We start from the raw sequence: 12169 nt of genomic DNA, 5'->3' as shown, positions 1-12169 counted from the left end.
CAGGGGCAAACCGGTACCAGCGGCTCTGTGAATGGGTAAGCCTAACTTTGACCTAAAAATCCCTGGGGTCCGCCCCGTGACTCTTTTAGAGAGACTCGGGTATTGTCTTTGCAGAGGATGAGATGTTATGAGACCCAAGAAAGTGCAGTCTACCTCCAGGTTCTCATCTCTAGCATGTTCCTAGATGGGGAGAAGCATTCCCCTGATGCCGGTACAGAAGACAGGCCAAAGGCTGGGAGAGGCAAGGAGGGTAGTCACCCTCGCCCGAAAGCCCCCCGCCCTGGGAGGGCAGGGTTCTACCGCAGGAGACGAGTGAGCAGGCGGAGGGCTATGGCGGGGAGGGGTAGGCTGGGCTCATAGAGCACTGGGTAGGGGGTGGGGGGTGGGGGCGTGGCGCGCCGCGGCAGAGCGCCGTAGTTGCGGGAAGTGGGGAATCAAGGGGCCAAACCTCCATGCTTAGAAAAAGGGCAGAGAGAAGGTATTCCCAGGGCGCTGCCCGACGCTATAATGGGGGACAGTTCGACAAGGCGCTGAGTCGCCGGCGTCAGGCGTGCTCGGCTGCCATGAGGCGAACGGGAACTGAGAGCAGCGTGACTCCGAGCGTGGGGACCGGGCTCCGCCCAGCCTCGGAGCCCCGAGTTCAAGGACAAGCCCCCAAGTGGCAAGGACATGGAGAGAGGACACCCTTACCTGACACTGCAACCTTCCCAGCCGCTCCTTCCCGGCTGGAGAACGCGGCCGCCGCTTCTCGCGCCGCTCGCCCGCGCTTCCCGATTGGCCGAGGCCGGCCCTCCCAGAAGCCCTCGCGCGGCGCTCAGACAAATAAACTTTATGGAGACCCGCGGAGGAGAACAAGGACAGGGGCGGGGTTAGGGGCGGGCCCTCTGCTTGAGCTGCCGCGCCCCCACGCCCGGGGCCACGCCCTCACCCTTCCCTAGTGGTTAGAGTTGGCTCAGCAGGTAGAAAGCGAGTGCACAATACCTTGGGTGGATTTCTTACCCTTTACTGATCGCCATCATAGTGACAGGTACTCTTCAATGCGCTGGTGGCACAGTGGCGACCGCGACAGACAGGATCCCTGCCCTAACGGAGTTGTCAAGCTGGTGGGAGAAACAGACTGTAATAAATAACTGGCAGTTTGTAAGGAGGGCTATGACGGAATGAGCAGGATGATGGGAGAGAGAATGCCTTTGCGGTCCCAAGGCCTCTCTGAAGAGGTGCTGAGCAGAAATACAATGATGAGAAAGGGTCAGTCTTGCAAAGCCTTGTTTGCAGAGCATTCCAAGCAGAGGAACAAGAGTGAAGGCTCCATAGGTAAACAAGCTTGGTGTGTGAAGAATAGGAATGCAAAACGTTACAACCTCTTTGGAAGAGAGTATGGAGGTTCCTAAAAATAGAATTTCCATAGGATCCAGCAAGTCCACCTCTGGGTATATACCCAAAAGAACTGAAGGTCTCAAAGAGGTTTGTGTACACCCCTGTTCATAGCAGCATGAGTCACAAGAGCCAAAACATGGAAGTAACCCAAGTGTCCATCGACTGATGAATGGATAATCAAATGTGGTATATACATATGATGGAGTATTATTCAGCCTTAAGAAGAAAGAAAATTCTGACATACCCTATAGCATGGATAAAACTGGAATAAGCAAGTCACAAAAACATTAATATTATGATTCTATTTATAGAGTACTTAGAATAGCCAAAATTATAGAGACAGAAAATAGGGTGGTGGTTGCCAGGGGTTGGGGCAGGGTGAACAGGAATAGTGAGGTTTTGTTTAACAAGTTTAGTTTTAGTTTTACAAAATGAAGAATTATGGAGATGGATAGTAGTGATGGTTGCACATTATGAAAATCTTTAATATCCCTGAACTGCACACTTGACAATGGTTAAGGTAATGTATGTTATGTGTATTTCAACCGAAGAGTAAAATTTTTTTAAAGGATGTGGAGCAACCTGGACCATCACATACTACTGGGGAGCTGGAAATAGGAACAATCGCTTTGGAAAACTGGCGAAATATATGAAAGCTAAATATATATGTACTCTCTGACCCAAGAATTCTACATAGGGATGTAGGTATGTATGTCTGATCTTTCTATTCCCAGCATAAATGTGTACCTATTTTCACCAAAAACCACATAGCTTCCCAACCCAAAAGTGGAAATAACTCAAATGTCCCTTAATGGACATTTATACATTTATACATTAAAGGACTGCATTTATACGAAGTTCAAATCAGGCAAAACTAACTTATAGTGACAGATGTCACAACAGTAGTGTTTTTTTTTTAATTTTATTTATTTATTTGACAGACAGAGATCACAAGTAGGCAGAGAAGCAGGCAGAGAGAGAGGAGGAAGCAGGCTCCCTGCTGAGCAGAGAGCCCGATGCGGGGCTCGATCCCAGGACCCTGAGGCCATGACCTGAGCCAAAGGCAGAAGCTTAACCCACTGAGCCACCCAGGTGCTCCAATAGTAGTGATTTTGAAGGGCAGAAGGGCTGTTGACTGGGAAGGGAAATAAGAGAATCTTCTGAGGTCTGTCAATGTTCTGTTTCTTAATCTGGGTGCTGAGTTCCTGGACGTATTCACTTTTTAAAAATTCATTGAACTGCACATTTAATATTTGTGTACTTTACAACACATATATTATTCATTACACTACAATAAAAAGTATAAAATAAAGCAAAATATTCTCTACGCTGTGGAATGTTCAATGTTTTGCTCTTGAGAAGTCATAACGCTTTCCCTCCCTCAACTGTTTCCAGTCTGGGACCTTGTTTTATTTCTCTGATTTTCCCCACAATCCCCAGCATGTGGTGCTGGGAAGGAAAGCAAGAAATATTTCTTAAATGACAGACAAAACCCAGAGCCTTGATTGCCCCCTATCCTGAACCTCGCTGCCAGAGATGGGTTCTTAGTGGGTGGCAGCAAATTACATAAAGCTTCTGGAACTGTGGCTGAGTGATCAGCGATATTCTAGACAAGTCATTAAAAGCTTGAAAGGGAAGCTTCTCACTATGCACGTCAGACGAGTTTTTAAGATTTGTGCCCTTTACTAGATGAAATGACTTCTCAATAAAAAGATACATACAGTTCAAATTAAAGAAAAAGTGATTCACCTCTAATATTGCACTTGAACCTTGCAACAACCCAGTGTTGAGCAGAGTAGGGCTGGTCATCATCACATGTTCTGCGGGGAACCTAAACTCCAGGAGGATTAAATGATTTACCCAAGGTTATACAGGTTGGTAGTGGCAGACCAGGGTCTACACTCTCTAGTCTTGGGATGTCGCAGCCAGTGTTTCCTAGTCCAAGAAGGTCGGAGGTGAACTTAGAAGCCTTCATGAACTATGATAAGAGCTATCTAGTGAATTGAGATTGGAACAAATACCATGTTCTCATTAACCAGCAGTAGCTAACTATCAGATGACATCGTGAAGGTGGTGGGATTTATTAAACATCTGGTTGTTTTATTTGTTATTAAACATACTGACTGTTGAATGAAAAAACCCCATCCTACACATCTCTGCATTGCTGCTGTTTTAAAACAGCTTTGCCGACATCTATCAACTTTGTTGATGTCAAATTGTGCAATTTGTCACTGATGCTGCATTTGCCAAAAGAAAAGTGAATTTGATTGACAAGGCCCCAGGGCTTCTCTCTCTTCCTTTTCAACATTCCAGATGTTTAAAAAAAAAAAAAAAGTTGGATCCACCCCCAGGAAGACTCATCTGTGGGTGAAAAATATGCCAAAGGAGCTTGAGGGATATGGTTTCAGTTTCTGTAGAAACTTTGCCTCCGAGAGACCCCATCTTCTTGATTGGTTCAAATTACCCTCCGTTTTCGATTGCTGCCTTTCAATGGAACCATCTGTTTTACAGCCCATCTGTCGGGGGCTCTGTTGTGGTTGATTATTAGATGTGTTTGCAGCTGGAGGGGTGGGGGGCGGACTTCAATGACAAAAGATAAGTGTCTCCAAGAATGAAAGTGGGAAATCACTTTTAGAAAGCAGACTTCAGGGGCGCCTGGGTGGCTCAGTGGGTTAAGCCTATGGCTTCGGCTCCGGTCATGATCTCAGGTCCTGGGATCGAGCCCCGCATCGGGACTTCCCCTTCTTCTCTCTCTGCCTGCCTCTATGCCTTCTTGGGATCTCTCTCTCTCTCTGTCAAATTAATAAGTAAAATCTTCAAAAAAAAAAAAAGGAAAGAAAGAAAGAAAGAAAGCAAGCAGACTTCAGCCTTCCCTGCAAACTCGGGAGAAGATTAAGATTGGCAAACAAACATGGTGAACAACAGAGGACGTGGATGACTCTGGGGCTTTCCACCACTTGTTCTCCCTTCTTTAGTAACCATACCCAAGAATACCAAAGTTTACTTTGAGGGGACTACCTGTTTACCTGTTTCATATCGTGGGTATTCTTGGAGAAAAATAACCTACCAGGAAGGATTGTTCTAAGGCTTAGTTAATACATGTTAAAGGCTTAGAGCAGAGCCTTGCCCATAGTAGGTGCTCCGTAAGCGTTAACTATTCTTATTTCTGGTGAGGCCCATTGCCACGATACGCTAGAATGGAGCAGAGGCTTCCCTGATGCACCAGGACACAACGCTGTATACCTAGCTTCGTGGAGGGCATACACCAGGACATGGCAATTGTCTCAAACTTTGCCCAGCTTTGAAGCCCTGTGGGGCAATGGCAGGACACTGGGAGCTCTGTGTCCACCAGGGTGCTTTTGGTGAATAAGGATCATTGAGAAGGATCCCACATTGACTTCCTGCGAGAGGACTCTCAAAATGAAGGTTCCAGCCGCACCCGCCCCCAAATTATCAACTACGCTTGAAGGCAGAACCTGAATCTCTCAAACAGAATTGGCACCCCCAGCATCTGACCCCGATGGGGGCTGACAGTGGCGTGGGTGGCATAGTATGGTGGGGCCAGCCCCTGTACATGGTCTTGGTGATCAACCACTTCAGTGGTGCTATAACATTCTTGGAAGGAAACATTTCCTGAAACTGTGGTGTGGCCAAACCTTGTCTTGTCCTGAGAGATATGACTGCTAAATGCTGGCCACCCAGCAGAGCTCAGACTTCAGTGAACCAATGCCAGAGCTCACCTCTGTGAAAACCATGGCGTCCATACCCAGCCGGCTGTAGCCCCTGGCCAATGGCTACCTTAGATGTCTCATTTTAGAGTAGAAGATTAAAAATCATCCCTAAAAAAGTCAAGAAAGAGGGAACCCAGGTGAAAACGAAGCTTTATTTATCCACTGACTAATAATTTTTTAAAAGATTTTATTTATTCGATAGAGAGAGGTCACAAGTAGGCAGAGAGGCAGAGAGAGAGAGGAGGAAGCAGGCTCCCCACCAAGGAGAGAGCCCGATGCGGGGCTCGATCCCAGGACCCTGGGATCATGACCTGAGCCGAAGGCAGAGGCTTTAACCCTCTGAGCCACCCAGGCATCCCTAATTTTTTTTTTTTTACTGGAAAAAAACATTTGCTTTTTTGGGTCATAAGCATCTTCACAGAACTTTTTTGGTTTTATGATGCATTTGATTTTGTATTAGGAGAAATCTGATCTTTTTTTTAAGATTTTATCTATTTATTTGACAGAGAGAGATCACAAGAAGATGGAGAGGCAGGCAGAGAGAGAGAGAGGAAAGCAGGCTCCCTGCTGAGCAGAAAGCCTGATAACGGGACTCGATCCCAGGACCCTGAGATCATGACCTGAGCCAAAGGCAGCGGCTTAACCCACTGAGTCACCCAGGCACCCCAGAAATCTGATCTTTAGTTTCAGTCTAGTTAAACTGGAAGATCTGAAAGGGAGACTTGTTATCCAATATGGTCCAGATTTTTATTTTTAGTTGTTTTTCTAAAGATTTTAATTATTTATTTTAGAGATAGGGAGCAGGAGCAGGGGGAGGAGCAGAGGGAAAGGGAGAGAGAATCTCAGGCAGACTCCTAACTGAGTGTGGAGCCCGGCAGGGGGCTTGATCCCATGATCCTGAGATCACGACCTGAGCTGAAATCAAGAGTCAGACGCTTAACCAATTGAGCCACCCAAGTGCCTCTAGTCCAGAATTTTAAAAATTGTCGATTTCTTTGGTGTTTTTGTAAAATCTATCCTGGCAAGAAGCAACTTTTCTGGTTTTTTCCCCCCCCCTGAAATGTATTACTGCAAAGAAAATAAAAATATGTTCATTTCAATGCCAGGCCTTATGCAGAATGAGCACTTAATAAATGTGTCAAATGAATGAAAGAAAGAAAAGAACCTGAGAACAGGAATAACTGCTGTGTTGTGAGTGTGAATGGGCTTGACTCAGCCCATTGGTGCATTTCACCAGCTGCCAACATTTAGGGAGGATCTATCGCCATTTATTTTGGCAAAGAGGGCTCTTTGCTCCCTGCCTTCCACTCAGCAAGCGGGAGCATGGCTGTTTGAGCAACCGGAGCTGCTCCTTCCTGGATTGCTGGATCGGGGCTGCTTTATCTCTAGCTAGCGAATAATCTTAGCACCATACTTTACACCCAGAAGGGTGCATAATTAGAATATATTGAATTAACAGTTTCTCACTTCTCAGGGACAAGGAACACTAGAGAACCCTATTATAATAAAGGGAAAGTTAAGGGAAAGGAACTCCATATGCCAAAAACTTTATTTATGCTGTTTAATTTAATCCTGCCAAGAACCCTTTCAAAGCATCCCATGTTTCAGAGGAGGAAAGGAGGCTGACAGGAAGAAGTTGCCCGAGGTCACATAGCTAAGGAACAAAAAAGGATTGGAACCCAGGTTGGTCTAAGGCTGCAGCCCTGGGTCTTGCCACGATACCGTTTTCTTTTCAGAACTGATTTTGGGGAATGAGGCTCTGATTTGGGGGAATGAGGCTGTTTAGAGAGGAGTCGAGCAACACCCCAGAGCAGGGTCTCAGACGAGGATAGAGGGCCGATGGGGGGGGGGTCATGCCAACTTGGGGACAGCATCTAACAGCAGGCATGTTGTCTCTCCCCAGTCCTGGCCCCGGCACACCCCTCTGTGAATGGGGGAGCAGGATTTCACCTTTACCCCCTGAGGTACTTCATTTCCAGGCCTTATTGTACCATTGTGGTTCCCAGGTATTCGCAGGATGCCCTGAGGAAAAGGTCAGGGGACCTGAATTCTACCTGTGGCCTGTTTGGGGCAGGGGGCAAGATGTTTTGCCTTCTGAATCTCAGCCCCCGTCATGTCTCAGGGGGAGTCAGTAATGCTTATGCAGGTCCAACCCACCTAGCAGGGTGCACTGAGACCATAAGAGGAAACATGTGAAGGTTGTAGAAATGCTACAGAGAAATTGCTTGGTGTCTTTTTTTTTTTTTTTTTTTGTCATGTCCATTAACCAAAGAATGAAAAGTTGACCTTCCCCCTTCCCCAACCAGGAAAACAGGCAAGTGTTAGTATTGATTCAACTGCATAAAACAAACAAAAAATAATAATGATAACAACAGCAGCACCTATTGGCTTGAGCAAGATAATACATCATTTCTCTTTCACATTAAGAGAAGTCTGAAGAGCGGCCATGCAGATGAGATGGTAGCTCTTGAGTCATCGAGCACCCAGGGTCCTTCTACATTCTTTCTCTAGCAACCTTAGCATCCTGCCTCACTGCCCAAAATGGTTGCTTAAGCTCCAGCTCTTATGCCCAGGTTCCAGCCAGCAAGAAGGAGGACAGAAACCTGAAGGAGCACTTCATCCTCTTGAAGAATATATTTCTAAGTTGTTTTTTTTTTTAAGGCTTATTTATTTATTTTAGGTAGGGGAAGGAGTGACAGAGGGGGAGAGAGAGAATTATCCAGCAGACTCCCCACTGAGCAAGGAAACAATGTGGGGTTTAATCCCATGACCCTGAGATCATGACCTGAAATCAAGAGTTGGACACTTAACCAGCTGTGCCACCCAAGTGCCCCTCTGAAGTTTTAGATCCACTTCCATTTACTAGTCATTGGACAAAACTTACTTACATTGGTTACCTCTGGTTGCAAGACAGGCTTGGAAATTTCTTAACTGGAGGCACATGTCCCAGATAATTGAATCTTTATTACTAAAAAGAAGGGGGCATGGATATTGGGGGAAAACCCATTGCCTCTGACCCATCATATCATAGATACTTAAGTTCTGAGGTCCTTGTGCCATGTGGCAGGAGTGTGTGCGTGTGTGCATGTGTGCGTGTGTGTGTGTGTGTGCGCGCATTAGGAGGAATGATGCCTGTGATGAAAAATACCCAACAATGCACCATGATCTGGTAAAAATATGGTCAAGAAGCAATGATTCTTAGAAAACACGCCCTAATCAAAAGGAACGAGAGAACCCATTGGTTTTCATCAACCACTAAGATTCTGATGATCCAAAGATACCATTAAGAAAATGAAAAGGCTGGAGGACCTGGGGGGCTCAGTGGGTTAAGCCTCTGCCTTTGGCTCAGGTCATGATCTCAGGGTCCTGGGATCAAGCCCCACATCGGGCTCTCTGCTCAGCAGGGAGCCTGCTTCTCCCTCTCTGTCTGCCTCTCTTCCTACTTCTGATTTCTCTCTCTGTCAAATAAATAAAATAAAATCTTAAAAAAAAAGAAAATGAAAAGGCAAGCCCCAGACTTAAGGACATTTTTCCAATACAGATATACAGCAGAGGACACATATCTAGAATACATAAAGAACTTCTGCAAGCTAACAATAAAAAAAAAAATAGCCTTGTTTTTACAAATGGTCAAAAGACTTACATGGGCACTTTATGACATGCCAATAAAAAAAAAAAAGACAATCTCCTTAGTCATCAGAGACATCTAAATTAAAAACCACAATGAGATACTACTTCACACCCACCAGAATGGCTACAATTTCAAAGCCTGACAACACCAGTGCTGGCAAGAATAGGAAGCAACCGGAATGCTCACATTTGGCTAGTGAGAGTACAGAATGCTACAACCGCTTTGGAAAGCAGTTTGGCAGAGTCGATTAAAGGCCCAGCAATCCCACTGCTAGGTTTCTACCCAGGAGAGATGCAAGCGTATGTCCACAGGACGCCTTGTACAAGAATGCTCATAGCAGCTTTCTCCGTAACAGCCCCGAACTGGAAACTTCGATCAAGAAAAAGACAAGGAAATGGTGGTGCGTGCACACAGTTGAATGGCGCTCAGAGAGAAAAAGGAACCAACCAGGGAAACATGCAACAATATAGATGAATTTCAAACACTGGGCTGAGAAAAGAAGCTAGAAGCAGCACATAGCATACGATGCCATCAACTTGAAGCTCATAAGCAGACAAAACCAATATGGAATAGAAATTGGAACAGTGGGGGCACCTGGGTGGCTCAGTGGGTTAAGCCTCTGCCTTCGGCTCAGGTCATGGTCTCAGGATCTTGGGATGGAGCCCTGCACCAGGCTTTCTGCTCAGCGGGAAGCCTGCTTCCCCACCTCTCTCTGCCTGACTCTCTGCCTACTTGTGATCTCCCTCTCTGTCAAATAAATAAAAAAAAAACAAAGGGAAATCAGAACAGTGGGTGGGAAAGGGCAGTGCATGTCTTACAAGGGGGAAGATGGGAACCGCTGGGGGATGGCTATATTCCGTCTTTCTTGACTGAGGAATGGGATACATGGGGGTGTCCATCTTGCCAAACCTAGGTGGCACAGATTTGTGCCTTTTACTGAATGTGAATTTAATTTTATCTCAAAAACTGTGCATGTGTGCGTGTGTGTGTGAATCCCCATCCCTGACCTCAGAGATTCTGATTCCTGGGACTCAGGGAATTGACATTTCCTGGCCTAGGAAGTGGCCCTGGTTTCATCTCCCCACCTGAGGTTATCCTAGTGCAGGTAGACAGGACAGATGGGATTGCTGGAACTGGGGAGGGATGTGTGGCTCCTGAGATCCAAAGGACAACAGGGTGGCAGCAGGACACACTGGGGAAGGGGCCTGGGTCCACTGCACTCAGTGCCTTGGAAGGGGTCCCTCCCGGGGAGGTGGCACAAATGTGTTTGGGACTCTAGTACCTCCTGGTGGGGCTTTGGGGGAGCAGACAGGGCCCCATCATGGCAGCCCATGCTGAGCATGGCTGGAAGGGCAGCATCTTTGTGGCCCAGAGCAGCTGTAACAGATGGCTAGTGGGAGCACGACCCTGTGAGTGGCCTTGAGTAGCTGGCGGCATGGTGACATCAGTGTCCCGGGCTAGCAATCACAGTATTACCTAACATTTATTGAGCACTTTATCACTACTAGGAGCTTTATATGCATTTATTAATTTCATTATTTCCATTTTATAGATAAGAAAACTGAGACCCCAGAGTGGAAGAAGGAGTTTTAGCAACTTTCCAACTTTCCAAGCTTGCGCAGTATCTGAACCCAGATGGTCTGGTTCCAGGGCTCATATCTTTACCCTCTTGTGCTGGTCTTATTCCTGAGTGCCTCCACCCATCCCTGGTTTCCCAGACATCGCACAAACTGCCATAGCCAGAGGTAGGGAATGGAGCCTCAAAAAGACGACCGAGAAGAAAAGAAGAAGATGATTTGAGGTGAGACTTCTCAAAGTCATCATGAGTGGGAAGTCCCGACCCCTGCAGGGCTGCCCACATCTTGTTAATGAGTGAAGCAGGCGGGTGTGAGGCAGTAGGGAGTAGTGGGGGCTATGGCAAACACACTTTAAAGGGGGCAGCCATGACCGAGATAATCGCAGGGAAGCCATGCAGGAACACTGGTCCTACGCTCCCAGAGATTTTTAAGGACTTTTAAAGATTTTAATTCGTCCAGTCCACTTCTCAATCAAATGAAACAAATGAGTAAGATGCAACTCAGGGGTACAGGTCGCAATGTCTGCTGCCCTGTCCATCCTGGCTCCCTTGCAGCAGGATGGACAGCAGCCCAGTGTCCTTCAGAAGGTCAGGCCTCAGCCTTCTAAGGATGAAGATATTTAATCCCTTAAGAGCCGACCCTAACCTGCATATCGAATCTGAACTTGGTGAGGCAGCCAGGAGAGTCCCATGCTGCCCTCCTGTGTGTACCTATCTTCCTGACAAATAGCAGCTTCATCCCAGAACCTCACCATCCATCCCTCTCAGAGGCTCCTTTGCCCCCTGCAGCCTTTTCCAAAGGCCCATAAATCTGCCAAAGCTTAGGATAATCTTCCCTCTGCCTCCTCCTTGGTCCCCCATCCCCCACAGCCTCCTGCAGCTCTTTGACTGATTTTTTGGTTTATGTCTTAAATTCCATTTGAGCCATCATGTGGCCCAATCTTTCATCTTGTTCCATATCTAGCTGCAGCCCGAGCTTGGGCGTTTGTGGGTTTTGCAGCCAGAAATGAAAAGACGAGAGATTCATTTCCTGCCTCCCGCCTCTCCAACCCCAAATCTTCCAGTTTAATCCAAGAGCTCTGAAGATTTGCTTTAACCTCACAGATGCTTCTTATGAAACCTCACTCATCAAAAGGTGTCAGCAAGGGTCTTGGGAGGCAGGCGGTGGGTGTTAGGGCGTTCCACACCCCCTCGTAGGCTGTCACCTTCCCCTGCCTGACCCTGTGACCTCTGCCTCCCCCTAAGATGCCTGGCAGGTTGCATCCCACTCCCTGGGCAGCCAGGGTCTGACGGATGTGGGGGAACAAAAGCTAACCTCCCTGCCCACAGCAGGACAAATCAGTGGTACCCGAGTTTTACTCCAGAGTGGGTGAGAAAGGTCAGGCTATGCTCGAGGGTCCCTGACTCACAGACTTGCTTAGCCCTTTCCTTCCCTGTTCTGCTTCCTTCTGTCCTTCAAGAAGTCATGTGCACAGAATCCTTGCCTCTAGCTCTGCCTCTGAGAAACCTGTGGGCAGAAGAAGATTAGTGCTAGGCTAAGCAGGGAGAGGGGCAATACCCAAAAACAGAATGGCAAAACATTCTGGTATTCTATACCTAAATGTGAGACTTAAAAAAAAAAAAAAAAAGATTTTATTTATTTATTTGTTGGAGAGAGACAGCACAAGCAGGGGGGGTAGGGACAGAGGGAGAGGGAGAAGCAGGTTCCCCACTGAGCAAGGAGCCTGATATGGGGCTCGACCCCAGCACCCCAGGATTATGACTTAAGCCCAAGTCAGACACTTAACCGACAGAGCCACCCAGGTGCCCCTAAATGTGAGACATTTAAATTTTATTATCATGGTGGAAAAATAA

At 46.9% G+C, this 12169-nt stretch overlaps 1 protein-coding gene across 2 annotated transcripts in view; it reads right to left on the bottom strand.

Moving 5' to 3' along the window:
• NUP93 (nucleoporin 93) overlaps nt 1-799 on the bottom strand; it is a 110060-nt gene extending 109261 nt beyond the window's left edge. For both annotated transcript variants that reach the window (XM_059383888.1, XM_059383890.1), the window contains exon 1: nt 691-799. The gene's annotated coding sequence lies outside the window, so the exon portion shown is untranslated. The remainder of the gene's footprint in view (nt 1-690) is intronic.
• Nucleotides 800-12169: the final 11370 nt, after the last annotated feature.

The sequence above is a fragment of the Mustela nigripes genome, chromosome 17 (genome assembly GCF_022355385.1).
Source record: "Mustela nigripes isolate SB6536 chromosome 17, MUSNIG.SB6536, whole genome shotgun sequence".
Taxonomy (NCBI): Eukaryota; Metazoa; Chordata; class Mammalia; order Carnivora; family Mustelidae; genus Mustela; species Mustela nigripes.
This window is presented reverse-complemented; position numbering and strand designations above follow the sequence as displayed.